This window comes from Amblyraja radiata, chromosome 10 (assembly GCF_010909765.2).
Source record: "Amblyraja radiata isolate CabotCenter1 chromosome 10, sAmbRad1.1.pri, whole genome shotgun sequence".
NCBI lineage: Eukaryota > Metazoa > Chordata > Chondrichthyes > Rajiformes > Rajidae > Amblyraja > Amblyraja radiata.
The window spans coordinates 62935340-62946834 of NC_045965.1; the positions used below are offsets into that span (position 1 = coordinate 62935340).

General features: G+C 47.0%; 1 long non-coding RNA gene across 1 annotated transcript; it reads left to right on the forward strand.

The window, feature by feature from the left end:
• Positions 1-7122: 7122 nt before the first annotated feature.
• LOC116978045 lies at positions 7123-7601 on the forward strand. Its single transcript, XR_004413360.1, has 2 exons — positions 7123-7394; positions 7427-7601. It is a non-coding gene; the product is annotated as an uncharacterized LOC116978045 (long non-coding RNA).
• Positions 7602-11495: the final 3894 nt, after the last annotated feature.

The window sequence follows — 11495 nt, forward strand, 5'->3', positions numbered from 1 at the left end:
CTCTGTGATCTTTAGTCATCAGATCAGTTCAGTTTTTTGTCATGTAAACCGAGATACAATGAGAAGCTTTTGCTGCTAAGACAAAACATGATTGCAATTGAGCCATTGACAGTGCATAGATACATAGGAAGATGATTCAGTAGTCAGTGAGCAAAGAAAGGAAGGTGTGGCCATAAGCGAGGCAGGTAGGGGGAACCAGGAGGAGATGCGGCAGGAGCCACAGCCCTTGTCCCTGACGAGCATGACCGAGGCTCTTACTCAATGTGAGGACGGGATCAGGGGCTGTGGGAGGGATGAGCAACCTGGCTGCAGCACCGTGGATCAGGAGGCCATTCAAGAGGGGGGAGTTAGAAGAAATGCCGTAGTGATAGGGGATAGTATTATTCGGGGGGTAGATAAGGTTCTCTGCGGCCAGCAGAACATGTCCCGAAGGCTGTGTTGCCTGCCCGGTGCTAGGGTTAAGGATATCTCTGCGATGCTGGAGAGAAATTTGCAGTGGGAGGGGGAGGATCCAGTGGTCGTGGTCCATGTGGGGACCAATGACATAGGAAGGACGAGGAAGGAGGATCTGCTGAAGGAGTTTGAGCAGTTAGGGAATAAATTAAAAAGCAGAACCTCGAGGGTACTGATCTCCGGATTGCTACCTGAGCCACGGGCCAAATCGGCGAGGGTACGTAAAATTAAAAAGCTAAATGCGTGGCTCAAAGACTGGTGTGGGAATAATGGGTTTGGTTTCTTGGGCCACTGGCACCAGTACTGGGACAGGGGGGATCTGTTCTGTAAGGACGGACTTCACCTGAACGGTGCTGGGACTGGGGTCCTGGCAAATCATATAACTAGGGCAGTAGAGAGGTCTTTAAACTAAGTAGCGGGGGGGAGGTATCAAGGGGGGTAATAACGGCAGGGGTAGAGGAAATAGAGCAGGGTATCAGTGGGGAAGCGGAAAGTCAAAATGAGACAGGAGACAGAATGTGTGAAGATAAAGCTCTAGATGTAAAAGGGGCAAAAACGGAAAGGAAGGGTAGTAAAAATCATCTGAAAGTGCTTTATCTAAATGCACGGAGTATTCGTAATAAGATAAATGAATTAACGGTGCAATTAAGTATATATAGTTATGATATCGTGGCCATTACGGAGACATGGCTGCAAGGGGATCAGGACTGGGAGTTAAATATAGAGGGGTACTCGACAATTAGGAAAGATAGACAGGAAAGAAAGGGAGGAGGGGTGGCCCTTTTAATAAGGGAGGGAATAACGGCAATAGAGAGGAAGGATATTGCGTTGAAGGATCAGGATAGTGAAACAGCTTGGGTACAGATAGAGAATAATAAGGGGAAAAAAACACTAGTGGGTGTAATTTATAGACCTCCAAATAGCTGTGACGCTGTTAGTCAGAACATAAATCTGCAAATAGTTGACGCATGTAAAAAGGGAACTGCTGTAATCATGGGGGACTTCAATTTTCATATTAATTGGGCAAACCAAACTGGGCAGGGTAGACTAGAGGAAGAGTTTATAGAATGTATTAGAGACGGGTTCCTAGAACAGTATGTCACAGAACCGACAAGGGGGGAGGCAATCTTGGATCTGGTCCTGTGTAATGAAGCAGGATTAATTAAAAATGTCATAGTTAGGGACTCGTTGGGAACAAGTGACCACAATATGGTCGAATTCCATATTCAAATAGAAGGGGAGCAGGTTGAAACTCAGGCTAGGGTGCTTAGTCTAAATAAGGGGGATTATGAAGGTATGAGGACTGAGCTGATCAAAGTTGACTGGGATAGCAGACTCAAGAATAAGACGGTACATGAGCAGTGGTGTACGTTTAAGGGTATACTGTATAACCTTCAAGAAAAATTTATTCCTATGAAGAAAAAAAGGGGTAAGGGTAAGAACAGTCAGCCATGGCTCAGTAAAACTATAAATGATAGTATTCGGCTGAAGGCAAGGGCATATAAGGTAGCCAGAGATAGTGGGAGGGTAGAGGATTGGGAAGCATTTAAAGGTCAGCAAAAAATAACTAAGAGATTAATTAAGACGGGGAAAATAGACTATGAAAGGAATTTAGCGAACAACATAAAAACTAATAGTAAGAGTTTTTATAGCTATATAAAAAGAAAAAGGGTGGCTAAGGTGAACGTTGGTCCATTGGAGGGTGAGACTGGAGAGTTGTTGGTGGGGAACATGGAAATGGCAAAGGCATTAAACGAGTATTTTGTATCAGTCTTCACCATAGAAGACACAAAAAATATTCCAACGCTGGATAAACAGGGGGCGGTAGGAATGGAGGAGCTAAATACTATTAAGATCACCAAGGAGGTGGTATTAGGGAAATTAATGAGACTGAAGGAGGATAAATCCCCTGGGCCTGATGGATTACATCCAAGGGTCTTGAGGGAGATAGCGGTGGGGATTGTGGATGCATTGGTGATAATTTTCCAAAACTCCCTGGAGGCAGGAACGGTCCCAGTGGATTGGAAAATGGCCAATGTAACACCTATATTTAAAAAAGGAAGTAAACAGAAGGCGGGTAACTATAGACCGGTTAGTCTAACATCGGTGGTGGGTAAAATGTTAGAGACAATTATTAAAGAAACACTAACGGGGCACTTGGATAAACATGACTTCATCGGACAGAACCAGCATGGTTTTGTGAAGGGGAAGTCCTGTTTAACGAATCTGCTCGAATTCTTTGAGGAAGTAACAACCCGGGTGGATAAAGGGGAACCGGTGGATGTGGTATACTTGGACTTCCAAAAGGCTTTTGACAAGGTGCCACATAAGAGACTATTGCTAAAAATAAAAAATTATGGGATTGGGGGTAATATATTAGCATGGGTAGAGGATTGGCTAACAAATAGGAAGCAGAGAGTGGGGATAAATGGTTCATACTCGGGATGGCAACCGGTAACTAGCGGGGTTCCAGCAAGGGTCGGTGCTGGGACCCCAGTTGTTCACAATTTATATAAATGATTTGGAGGAGGGAACCAAGTGTAATATATCAAAATTTGCGGACGATACAAAAATGGGAGGAAAAGTAGGGGATGAGGAGGATAGGAAGAGTCTGCAAAAGGATATAGATAAGCTAGGTGAGTGGGCAACAACTTGGCAGATGAAATTTAATACTAATAAATGTGAAGTCATTCACTTTGGGGAAAAAAAATGATAGGGCAAGTTATTTTCTAAATGAGGAGGAGCTGCGTTGTAATGCAACGCAAAGGGATCTAGGGGTATTAGTACATGAATCACTAAAAGTTAGTATGCAGGTGCAGCAAGCAATCAGGAAGGCCAATGGAGTTTTGGCCTTTATTGCTAGGGGGATTGAGTATAAAAACACGGAGGTCTTGCTGCAGCTGTACACAGTATTAGTGAGACCACACTTGGAATACTGTGTACAGTTCTGGGGTCCATACTTAAGAAAGGATGTACTAGCCCTGGAGGCAGTGCAGCGAAGGTTTACAAGATTAATTCCTGCAATGAGGGGATTGACATATGAGGAAAGGTTAAGTAGGCTGGAACTCTACTCTTTGGAGTTTAGAAGAATGAGAGGCGATCTCATTGAAACATATAAGATCGTGAGGGGCCTTGATCGGGTGGATGCACCGAGGATGTTCCCAATGATCGGGGAAACTAGAACTAGGGGACATAGTTGCAGAATAAGGGGGGGCTCTTTTAAAACTGAGATGAGGAAGAACTTCTTCACCCAGAGGGTGGTTAATTTATGGAATTCACTGCCCCAGGGAGCAGTGGAAGCAGAAACTTTAAATATATTTAAGACTAAAATAGATGGTTTTTTAGCTGCCAAGGGGATAAGGGGCTACGGGGAGAGGGCAGGGATATGGACCTAGGTATGGTCAGTATAGTAAGACCTGAGTGATCTCCTGGACAAGTGTCGATCGCCTGGATTGGGGTCGGAGAGGAATTTCCCGGATTTTTTTCCCGAATTGGACCTGGGTTTTTATCCGGTTTTTTGCCTCCCCCAGGAGATCACGAGGTTCTTGGGGTGGAGAGGGGTGATAGCGGTATAAAGGGGAGGGTAGTGTCTTGTGTTCTGTGTCTTGTGTCTACTGTTTGTGGGTAAGTGTGTCTGTTTAGTGTTCAGCCATGAGCGAATGGCGGTGCGGGCTCGACGGACCTGGTGGTCTACTCTCGCACCTACTTTCTATGTTTCTATGATAAGGGAATAACGTTTAGTGCTAGGTAAAGGGGCTGTCCCACTGCGGGGGACCTAATTCGAGAGTTTAGAAGAGTTTGCCCTCGACTCATACTCGCAGCATGGTCGACACGAGGTCTGAGGAGGTCTTTGTAACTCTCCTTCATGCTCAAGAGCAGTCCCCCCGTACTCAAGATTCTAGATTCAAGAGAGTTTATTGTCATGTGTCCCAGATAGGACAATGAAATTCTTGCTTTGCTTCAGCACAACAGAACATAGTAGGCCTGGATGTTGCAGATTTCAGGCTCCTGTACCTTCTATCTGAAGGTAGCGGGGAGATGAGAGTGTGGCCTCAGTACCAGCAAAGTCCAATCAAGGATAGTCCGAGGGTCACCAATGAGGTAGAGAGTAGTTCAGGACCGCTCTCTGGTTGTGGTAGGATGATTCAGTTGCCTGAATACAGCGGGGAAGAAACTGTCCCTGAATCTGGAGGTGTGCTTTTTCATATACAATGTGAAAACAGGCCTTTCAGCCCAACTTCAACCAATGCTGACCAACATGCCCCCCCATCTACACTCGTTCCACCTGCCTGCTTTTTGGCCCCATGTCTGACATCATACAGGGAGATATTCATGAGTTGCATGATAGTGTGATCAGGATCACATTGAAGCAGGATGTGTTGTTCAGCACTGGGACAGGTGTGCTGTTTTGATAAGCAGGGAGCTCGAATGAGGCGGAGTGACAGCTGGAACAGTACATGTATGGTGACAACAGCAGCCAAATTAGTAATAGCACATTTTAAAATGGTCTTAAAGATCCCTCCAGCCCAGTTTCTGAGGTCAGGGAGCTACCCCCACTAGTCAAAGGGTTTATTTTCTGAGATCTTATGCAAGGTGTGGATGTCGCCTTGCATCAGTTTCAATTTGCTCGTCTTGGTTAGAGAAGAAACAGCAGGATTTGTTGAGGGTTGCACATACTCCTCCCCTGGGTCACCAGGAAAAAGTCCAGAGCCATAGGATATTAAATAACCATCTCGGGCAGAGGCTGGACTTTGGAGTGAAGGGTCCTGTCTCTATTTGTTCCAGAGTGGCTGATATGTTGCTGGTTGCTTTCTCTAGCTCATTTACCCCCAGGCCAGGTACTAGGGTGCGGAGGAATCTGTGGAACCCTGTATTGCTAACAACAAAGTCAAAGCCAAATTTATTCGTCACATGCATCAACTAAGGCGCAGTGAAATGAATTTGCCAGCAGTGACACAGTTGAAAAAAAGAACACACAATGCACAATAGAATGCAACGCAAACATCCACCACAGCATTCTTCACTGTGGCGGAAGGCAACAAAGTTCAGGCAGTCCTCCTCCCGTGGTCGGGGCCATAAACCCTCCGTAGTCCCATGGTACAGGTCCCAATCCAATTCGGGATTTCATAAGCATTGTCACCACATATCCAGATTAGCCCGTGCTGAACAACCACAGGGTACCACTCAGTTCAGTTGTGGCAAATTAAGTTCCAGAGAGCAGCCTGTGGGTATGTAGTGTATGTATGCGGGCCATGGAATAGTGCATGTGCGCCCCAATCTCAGTGGACCAAGAGCTGAAGGTATCCCAATTACATCTTTCATGACATCATGACAAAGGTATCGGCCGTCCACCAATACGAAGTGTCACCGTAAGTGATGGTTATAAGCTGTCTGGCAGCAGCGGCAAGTGGAATTAACACTGCGATGTTTCAAATCATTATCGATGGTAGTGTTTCTGCAAGTTTCTAGAGTCCCACGCTAGCATTCCCAAAAACCGGTCACTGGTTATGGTGGCGCTGCCTTACAGCGCCGGAGACCCGGGTTCGATCCTGACTATGGGCGCTGCCTGTACGGAGTTTGTAGGTTTTATCCCCGTGACCTGCGTGGGTTTTCTCCGAGATCTTCGGTTTCCTCCCACACTCCAATGGCGTACAGGTTTGTAGGTTAATTAGTTTGGTACAAGTGTAAAATTGCCCCTATAGTGGGTGTAGGATAGTGTTAGCGTGCTGGGATTGCTGGTCTGCGTGGTCCCGGTGAGCCGAAGGGCCTGTTTCGCGTTGTATCTCTAAACTAAACTAAACTAAACCCTGAGGGTTTTCGGAAGAGGGCAAATGGCACTTTAAACCTGTCTCATTACATAATTTTGCCAATTTAGTCCCGTTTTGCCTTTCAACTGCCCCCGGTGACTGTGGGTGATATGGGCGGGAGAAATGTAGTCTGCACTGAAGTCCCTTCATTAGTTCCTTTACAACTAAACCAGTGAAGTGGGATCCATTGTCACTTGACATGACCTCTGGAATGTCAAGTCTCAGCTGTACTACTTCTTTCAGTCGCACCTTATTTATTATTATGCAAATACTTTTATTCAAAAATAAATAAATAAATAAATATACAAATGAACACAATCGAAGAATGCCTATGTCGATAGTTTTACAAACAAACGATCACCAAATTAATATAACGCCAACTTTATCCACAAAACACTCGACCTCCCGTGGCGACCAGCGTTCACGGAAGGCATCCAGCGTCCCCGTGGACACCGCATGTTCCATCTCCAAGGACACGTGGGCACGGACGTAGGCCCGGAAAAGGGGCAGGGGTATACCCTGGTGCGGCCATCAACTGTGGTATTATGGAATAATAGTGTAAGGAATGCAATGATGGCATCCGGCCTGAAGTTGGCGCTGTGGGCGTAACCGGAGGTGACGTGATTACCGGGGTGTGTGAGGGAATGCCCAGGCATGCACACGAGCCTGCTGCTGCTGTACAGAGTTGCTAAATAAAGACAGACTCCGATTACGTCGTTGTACGAGCCTTATTATAAGAAAAACTTGACATGGTGTCAGAAGTGGGATTCGAACCCACGCCTCTACACACAATACCCCTCGCTCCTATATCGTCCAGGTGCCTCTGGGCACACTGAGGAGGAACCGGCATCACTTGGTGCTGCTGCAGACCAACAGTGGGGTAGTCGACGCTGATGAGCCACCGGTGGGAGAAGATTCACCTACACCAGAGCCAGCTCCACCAGTGACAACATCACCCAGCAGAGAGGGCCCCACCACAGAGACTGTGCGGACCAGGTGTGGGAGAGAGGTTAGAAAGCCGAAGAGACTTGATTGGTGATTTATTGATTTGTTTTCTACAGTAAAGAAAAAGAGAGTGAAATGTGATTGTGAAATTGTTCTGCTAAACCTGTTACATTTACCTGAAACCTGAGAGTTTAAGTTTTGAAGAACACAGCCAGCTAAAGTAATAGTTCACAGTATGGTAACGCGTAAGTTATTTTATTTCTATTTTGCATGCTTGAAACAGGGACAGATCAGGGACAGGTCTTCCAGCAAAAGGGCAGAATAAACCCCTTAAGACCTGCAGAGACAAAGGTAGTCCACCCTTTGTTCTCAAAGAAAGGGAGATGTGGTATTATGGAATAATAGTGTAAGGAATGCAGTGACGGCATCCGGCCTGAAGTGGGCGCTGTGGGCGTAACCGGATGTGACGTGGTTACCGGGGGGTGTGAGGGAATGCCCGGGCATGCACACGAGCCTGCTGTTGCTGTACAGAGTTGCTAAATAAAGACAGACTCCGATTACGTCGTTGTACGAGCCTTATTATAAGAATAACTTGACATCAACTACCAGCTGCCCGGACCCACGAATGGCCGTCTTGGCCAGGCCCAGGAGCAACCGGACAGGGAGATTCCCCCACTCCCGACCTTCTCCCCTCTGCACCTTGGCTGCTGTTGTGTCATCACTGCGGCGAGCGGGAAAGGCCTCGACCCATCTGCAAAACAAGTCTACAATTACCAACACATACTTCTTACTCATACATTCAGGCATTTGTTTAAATCTATTTGCATTTAAACAAAAGGTCCCCATAGTTGGGGTTGCAACGCTGGGAGTGTCGTCATACACTTGGCAGTAACTCTTATCAGCAAAGGCAGCAAAACCCGGCCCATACCAGGTTGCTTGAGTAATACCGTTCTTCCCCCCCACCCCCACCCCCGGCAGCATGTGTGGAGTGATGACACACATGTGCCAACCAGGCTACAAGTTGCTTACGGGCAACGCTGCAACCATCACAGGAGACCCAAAGATCAATTGGCATCAATCCACAATTGGCGCTCGGAAACATCGGCAGCAGCCTGTATCGATTATTTCATTTATAGCGGACCCTGGGGAATCACAATGTTGCAGACATTGGGGGTGTTGCTGTTCTAATTCTGAGGGTGGGGTGGCTGCTGCTCGGGTGCTGCATCAGGTCGGGCATGGCCTAAGGAGATGTCATCGACCATAATGTGCGCGGAACATTTCACGACTGCACTGGCTGCGGGCAGTTGACCAGAAGCTCATGGATCGTTATCTTGTGTCTTCTGGGGGGACTGGAAGAGGTTAAAAATCTGTGTGCTTCGCATAACGTGCCAAAATCATGAACAACTCCAAAGGCATAGCGGGAATCCGTGTAAATGTTAACACTAGACACAAAATGCTGGAGTAACTCAGCGGGTGAGGCAGCATCTCAGGAGAGAAGGAATGAGCGACGTTTTGGGTCATTCCTCGTTTAGCCATTCACTGGAGTAATAATGCCCCTGTCCCACTTAGGAAACCTGAACGGAAACCTCCGGAGACTTTGCGCCCCACCCAAGGTTTCCGTGCGGTTCCCGGAGGTTGCAGGTGGTTGCCGGAGGTTGCAGGTAGTTGAAGCAGGTAGGGAGACTGACAAAAACCTCTGGGAACCGCACGGAAACCTTGGGTGGGGCGCAAAGTCTCCAGAGGTTTCCGTTTAGGTTTCCTAAGTGAGACAGGGGCATAACGTTCGATCCCCACAGAGTGAAGTGCCCACGTTGGAATACAAAATGGATGAACAGCTCAGTTCTTCCCACAATTCCCACATCCCTCTAAAACTATCCAATGCATGTACCTGTCCAAATATCTCTTAAACATTATGATAGTACCTGCCTCAACTACCTCCTCTGGCAGCTCGTTCCATATACCTACCACTGATTGTGCAAAAAAATGGATACCCCTCGGGTTCCTATTCAGTCTGTCCCCTTTCGTGTGAATCGGGCGGCACGGTGGCGCAGCGGTAGAGTTGCTGCCTTACAGCGCTTGCAGCGCCGGTGACCCGGGTTCGATCCCGACTACGGGGTGCTGTCTGTGTGGAGTTTGTACGTTCTCCCTGTGACTGGGTGGGTTTTCTCCGAGATCTTCGGTTTCCTCCCGAGCGTGCGTGCGTGCGTGTGTGTGTGTAGGTAGGATAGTGTTAATGTGCAGGGATCGCTGGTCGGCGCGGACTCGGTGGGCCGAAGGTCATGTTTCCACGCTGTGTCTCTAAACTGAACTAAACTGGATGTGCTCTGGTTCTCGATTTGTCTCTGCATTTACCCAATCTATTTCTGTCATGACCCAGTTCCTGCTCTAAGTCCTGGCACACTCTACTCAACAGCATGCAACATCTGTACTGCTGTGGTTCATGAACTGCCTCACTGTCACCTCTTCAAGGACAATTAAGACTGGGTATTCAACGTGAAGTTCTTAAAGACAATAGACAATAGATGCAGGAGTAGGCCATTTGGCCAGCATCGCCATTCAACGTGATCATGGCTGATCATCCACAATCAGTGCCCCGTTCCTGCCTTCCCCCCATATCCCCTGACTCCGCTATCTTTAACAGCCCTATCTAGCTCTCTCTTGAAAGCATCCAGAGAACCTTCAGAGTGTACAAGCCCAGCCGCTCCATTCTCTCAGCATATGACAGTCCCGCCATCCCGGGAATTAACCTTGTAAACCTATGCTGCACTCCCTCAATAGCAAGAATGTCCTTCCTCAAAGTTGGAGACCAAAACTACACACAATACTCCAGGTGTGGTCTCACTAGGGCCCTGTACAACAGCAGAAGGGCCTCTTTGCTCCTATACTCAACTCCTCTTGTTATGAAGGCCAACATGCCATTCGCTTTCTTCACGGCCTGCTGTACCTGCATGCTTACTTTGATATAAAGCTAACCAGAAACAGACGTATATTTTTCCCTGAATACTGTGCATTATTCTTGACTCTGATGCTTTTGGGCTTGCCAACAATATCTGCAAGCCAGGATACTGATGTGACATTCATTTGCAGGAATGTAATGGCTTTTAAAACACACTGTTATTATTAAAAACTTTCCACATTGTTGCAAATGGTTTGTAGAATGGAAAAATTCAACAAGGCAATTAGTGGTGATTGGCATACATTGAGATGGAGATGGTTAATTAGATTTCCAGTCGGGTGGACTGAGCTGGGAGAGGTGTCAGAATCAGTTAGGACCCAGTGTTCAAGAAGGAACTGCAGATGCTGGAAAATCGAAGGTAGACAAAAATGCTGGAGAAACTCAGCGGGTGCAGCAGCATCTATGGAGCGAAGGAGATAGGTAACGTTTCGGGCCGAAACCCTTCTTCAGACCCAGGACCCAGACTGGGCAAGCACGACTTTGGTTTAGTACTTTCACTGAACAGCAGCAGAATCTAGAGCATACAATACTGGAAAATGGCACAGTGGCACAGCGATTGAGTTATGTGGTAGGAAAGTTTCAAATGCTTTTTAATAGCACTTGAAAGATATAATCAATTATTAGCCACTGTTCATGGGACATGTTTTTTCAGTTAGTGAATCATAGAGAATACAGCACAGTGGCGCATCGGTGGAGGTGCTGCCTCACAGCGCCAGAGACCCGGGTTCCATCCTGACTACCGTTGCTGGCTGTACGGAGTTTGCACGTTCTCCCTGTGACCTGCATGGGTTTGCTCCGGGCACTCGGGTTTCCTCCCACATCCCAAAGACGTGCAGGTTTGGAGGTTAATTGGCTTCTGTAAATGATCCCTAGTGTATAGAATATAACGCGATTATTGGTTGGTGCCGACTCGGTGGGCCGAAGGACCTGTTTCCACTCTGTATCTCGAAACTAAGCAGTTTTTTTATTTTTACAGTCAGGTTGAATGCTGCTGGCTCTGTGGATTTGCATTGAATAACGTTCAACAACTGCGAAAAGCAAACTGCATTTATAACTCTAAAAAGCTCAGGAAAAAACCCCCCCACGAAATGCTGGTAATACTCAGCGTTGAACATTAGAAAATAGAACATAGAATGGTCCAGACCCAAATACTGGAGTATCTCAGCCAGACAGGCAGCATCTCCAGGGGCACTGAATGATTGACAGCCCCGCCAACAGTCTGTTTTTTCGTCTTTTAAAATGTTTTAGTGCGTTTCATAAGTCTGTGTATATGTTCTCTGGTTTGTTTTATGTGGGGGGGGGGGGAGGCATCGGGGGAAACGTTTTTTTCCAGA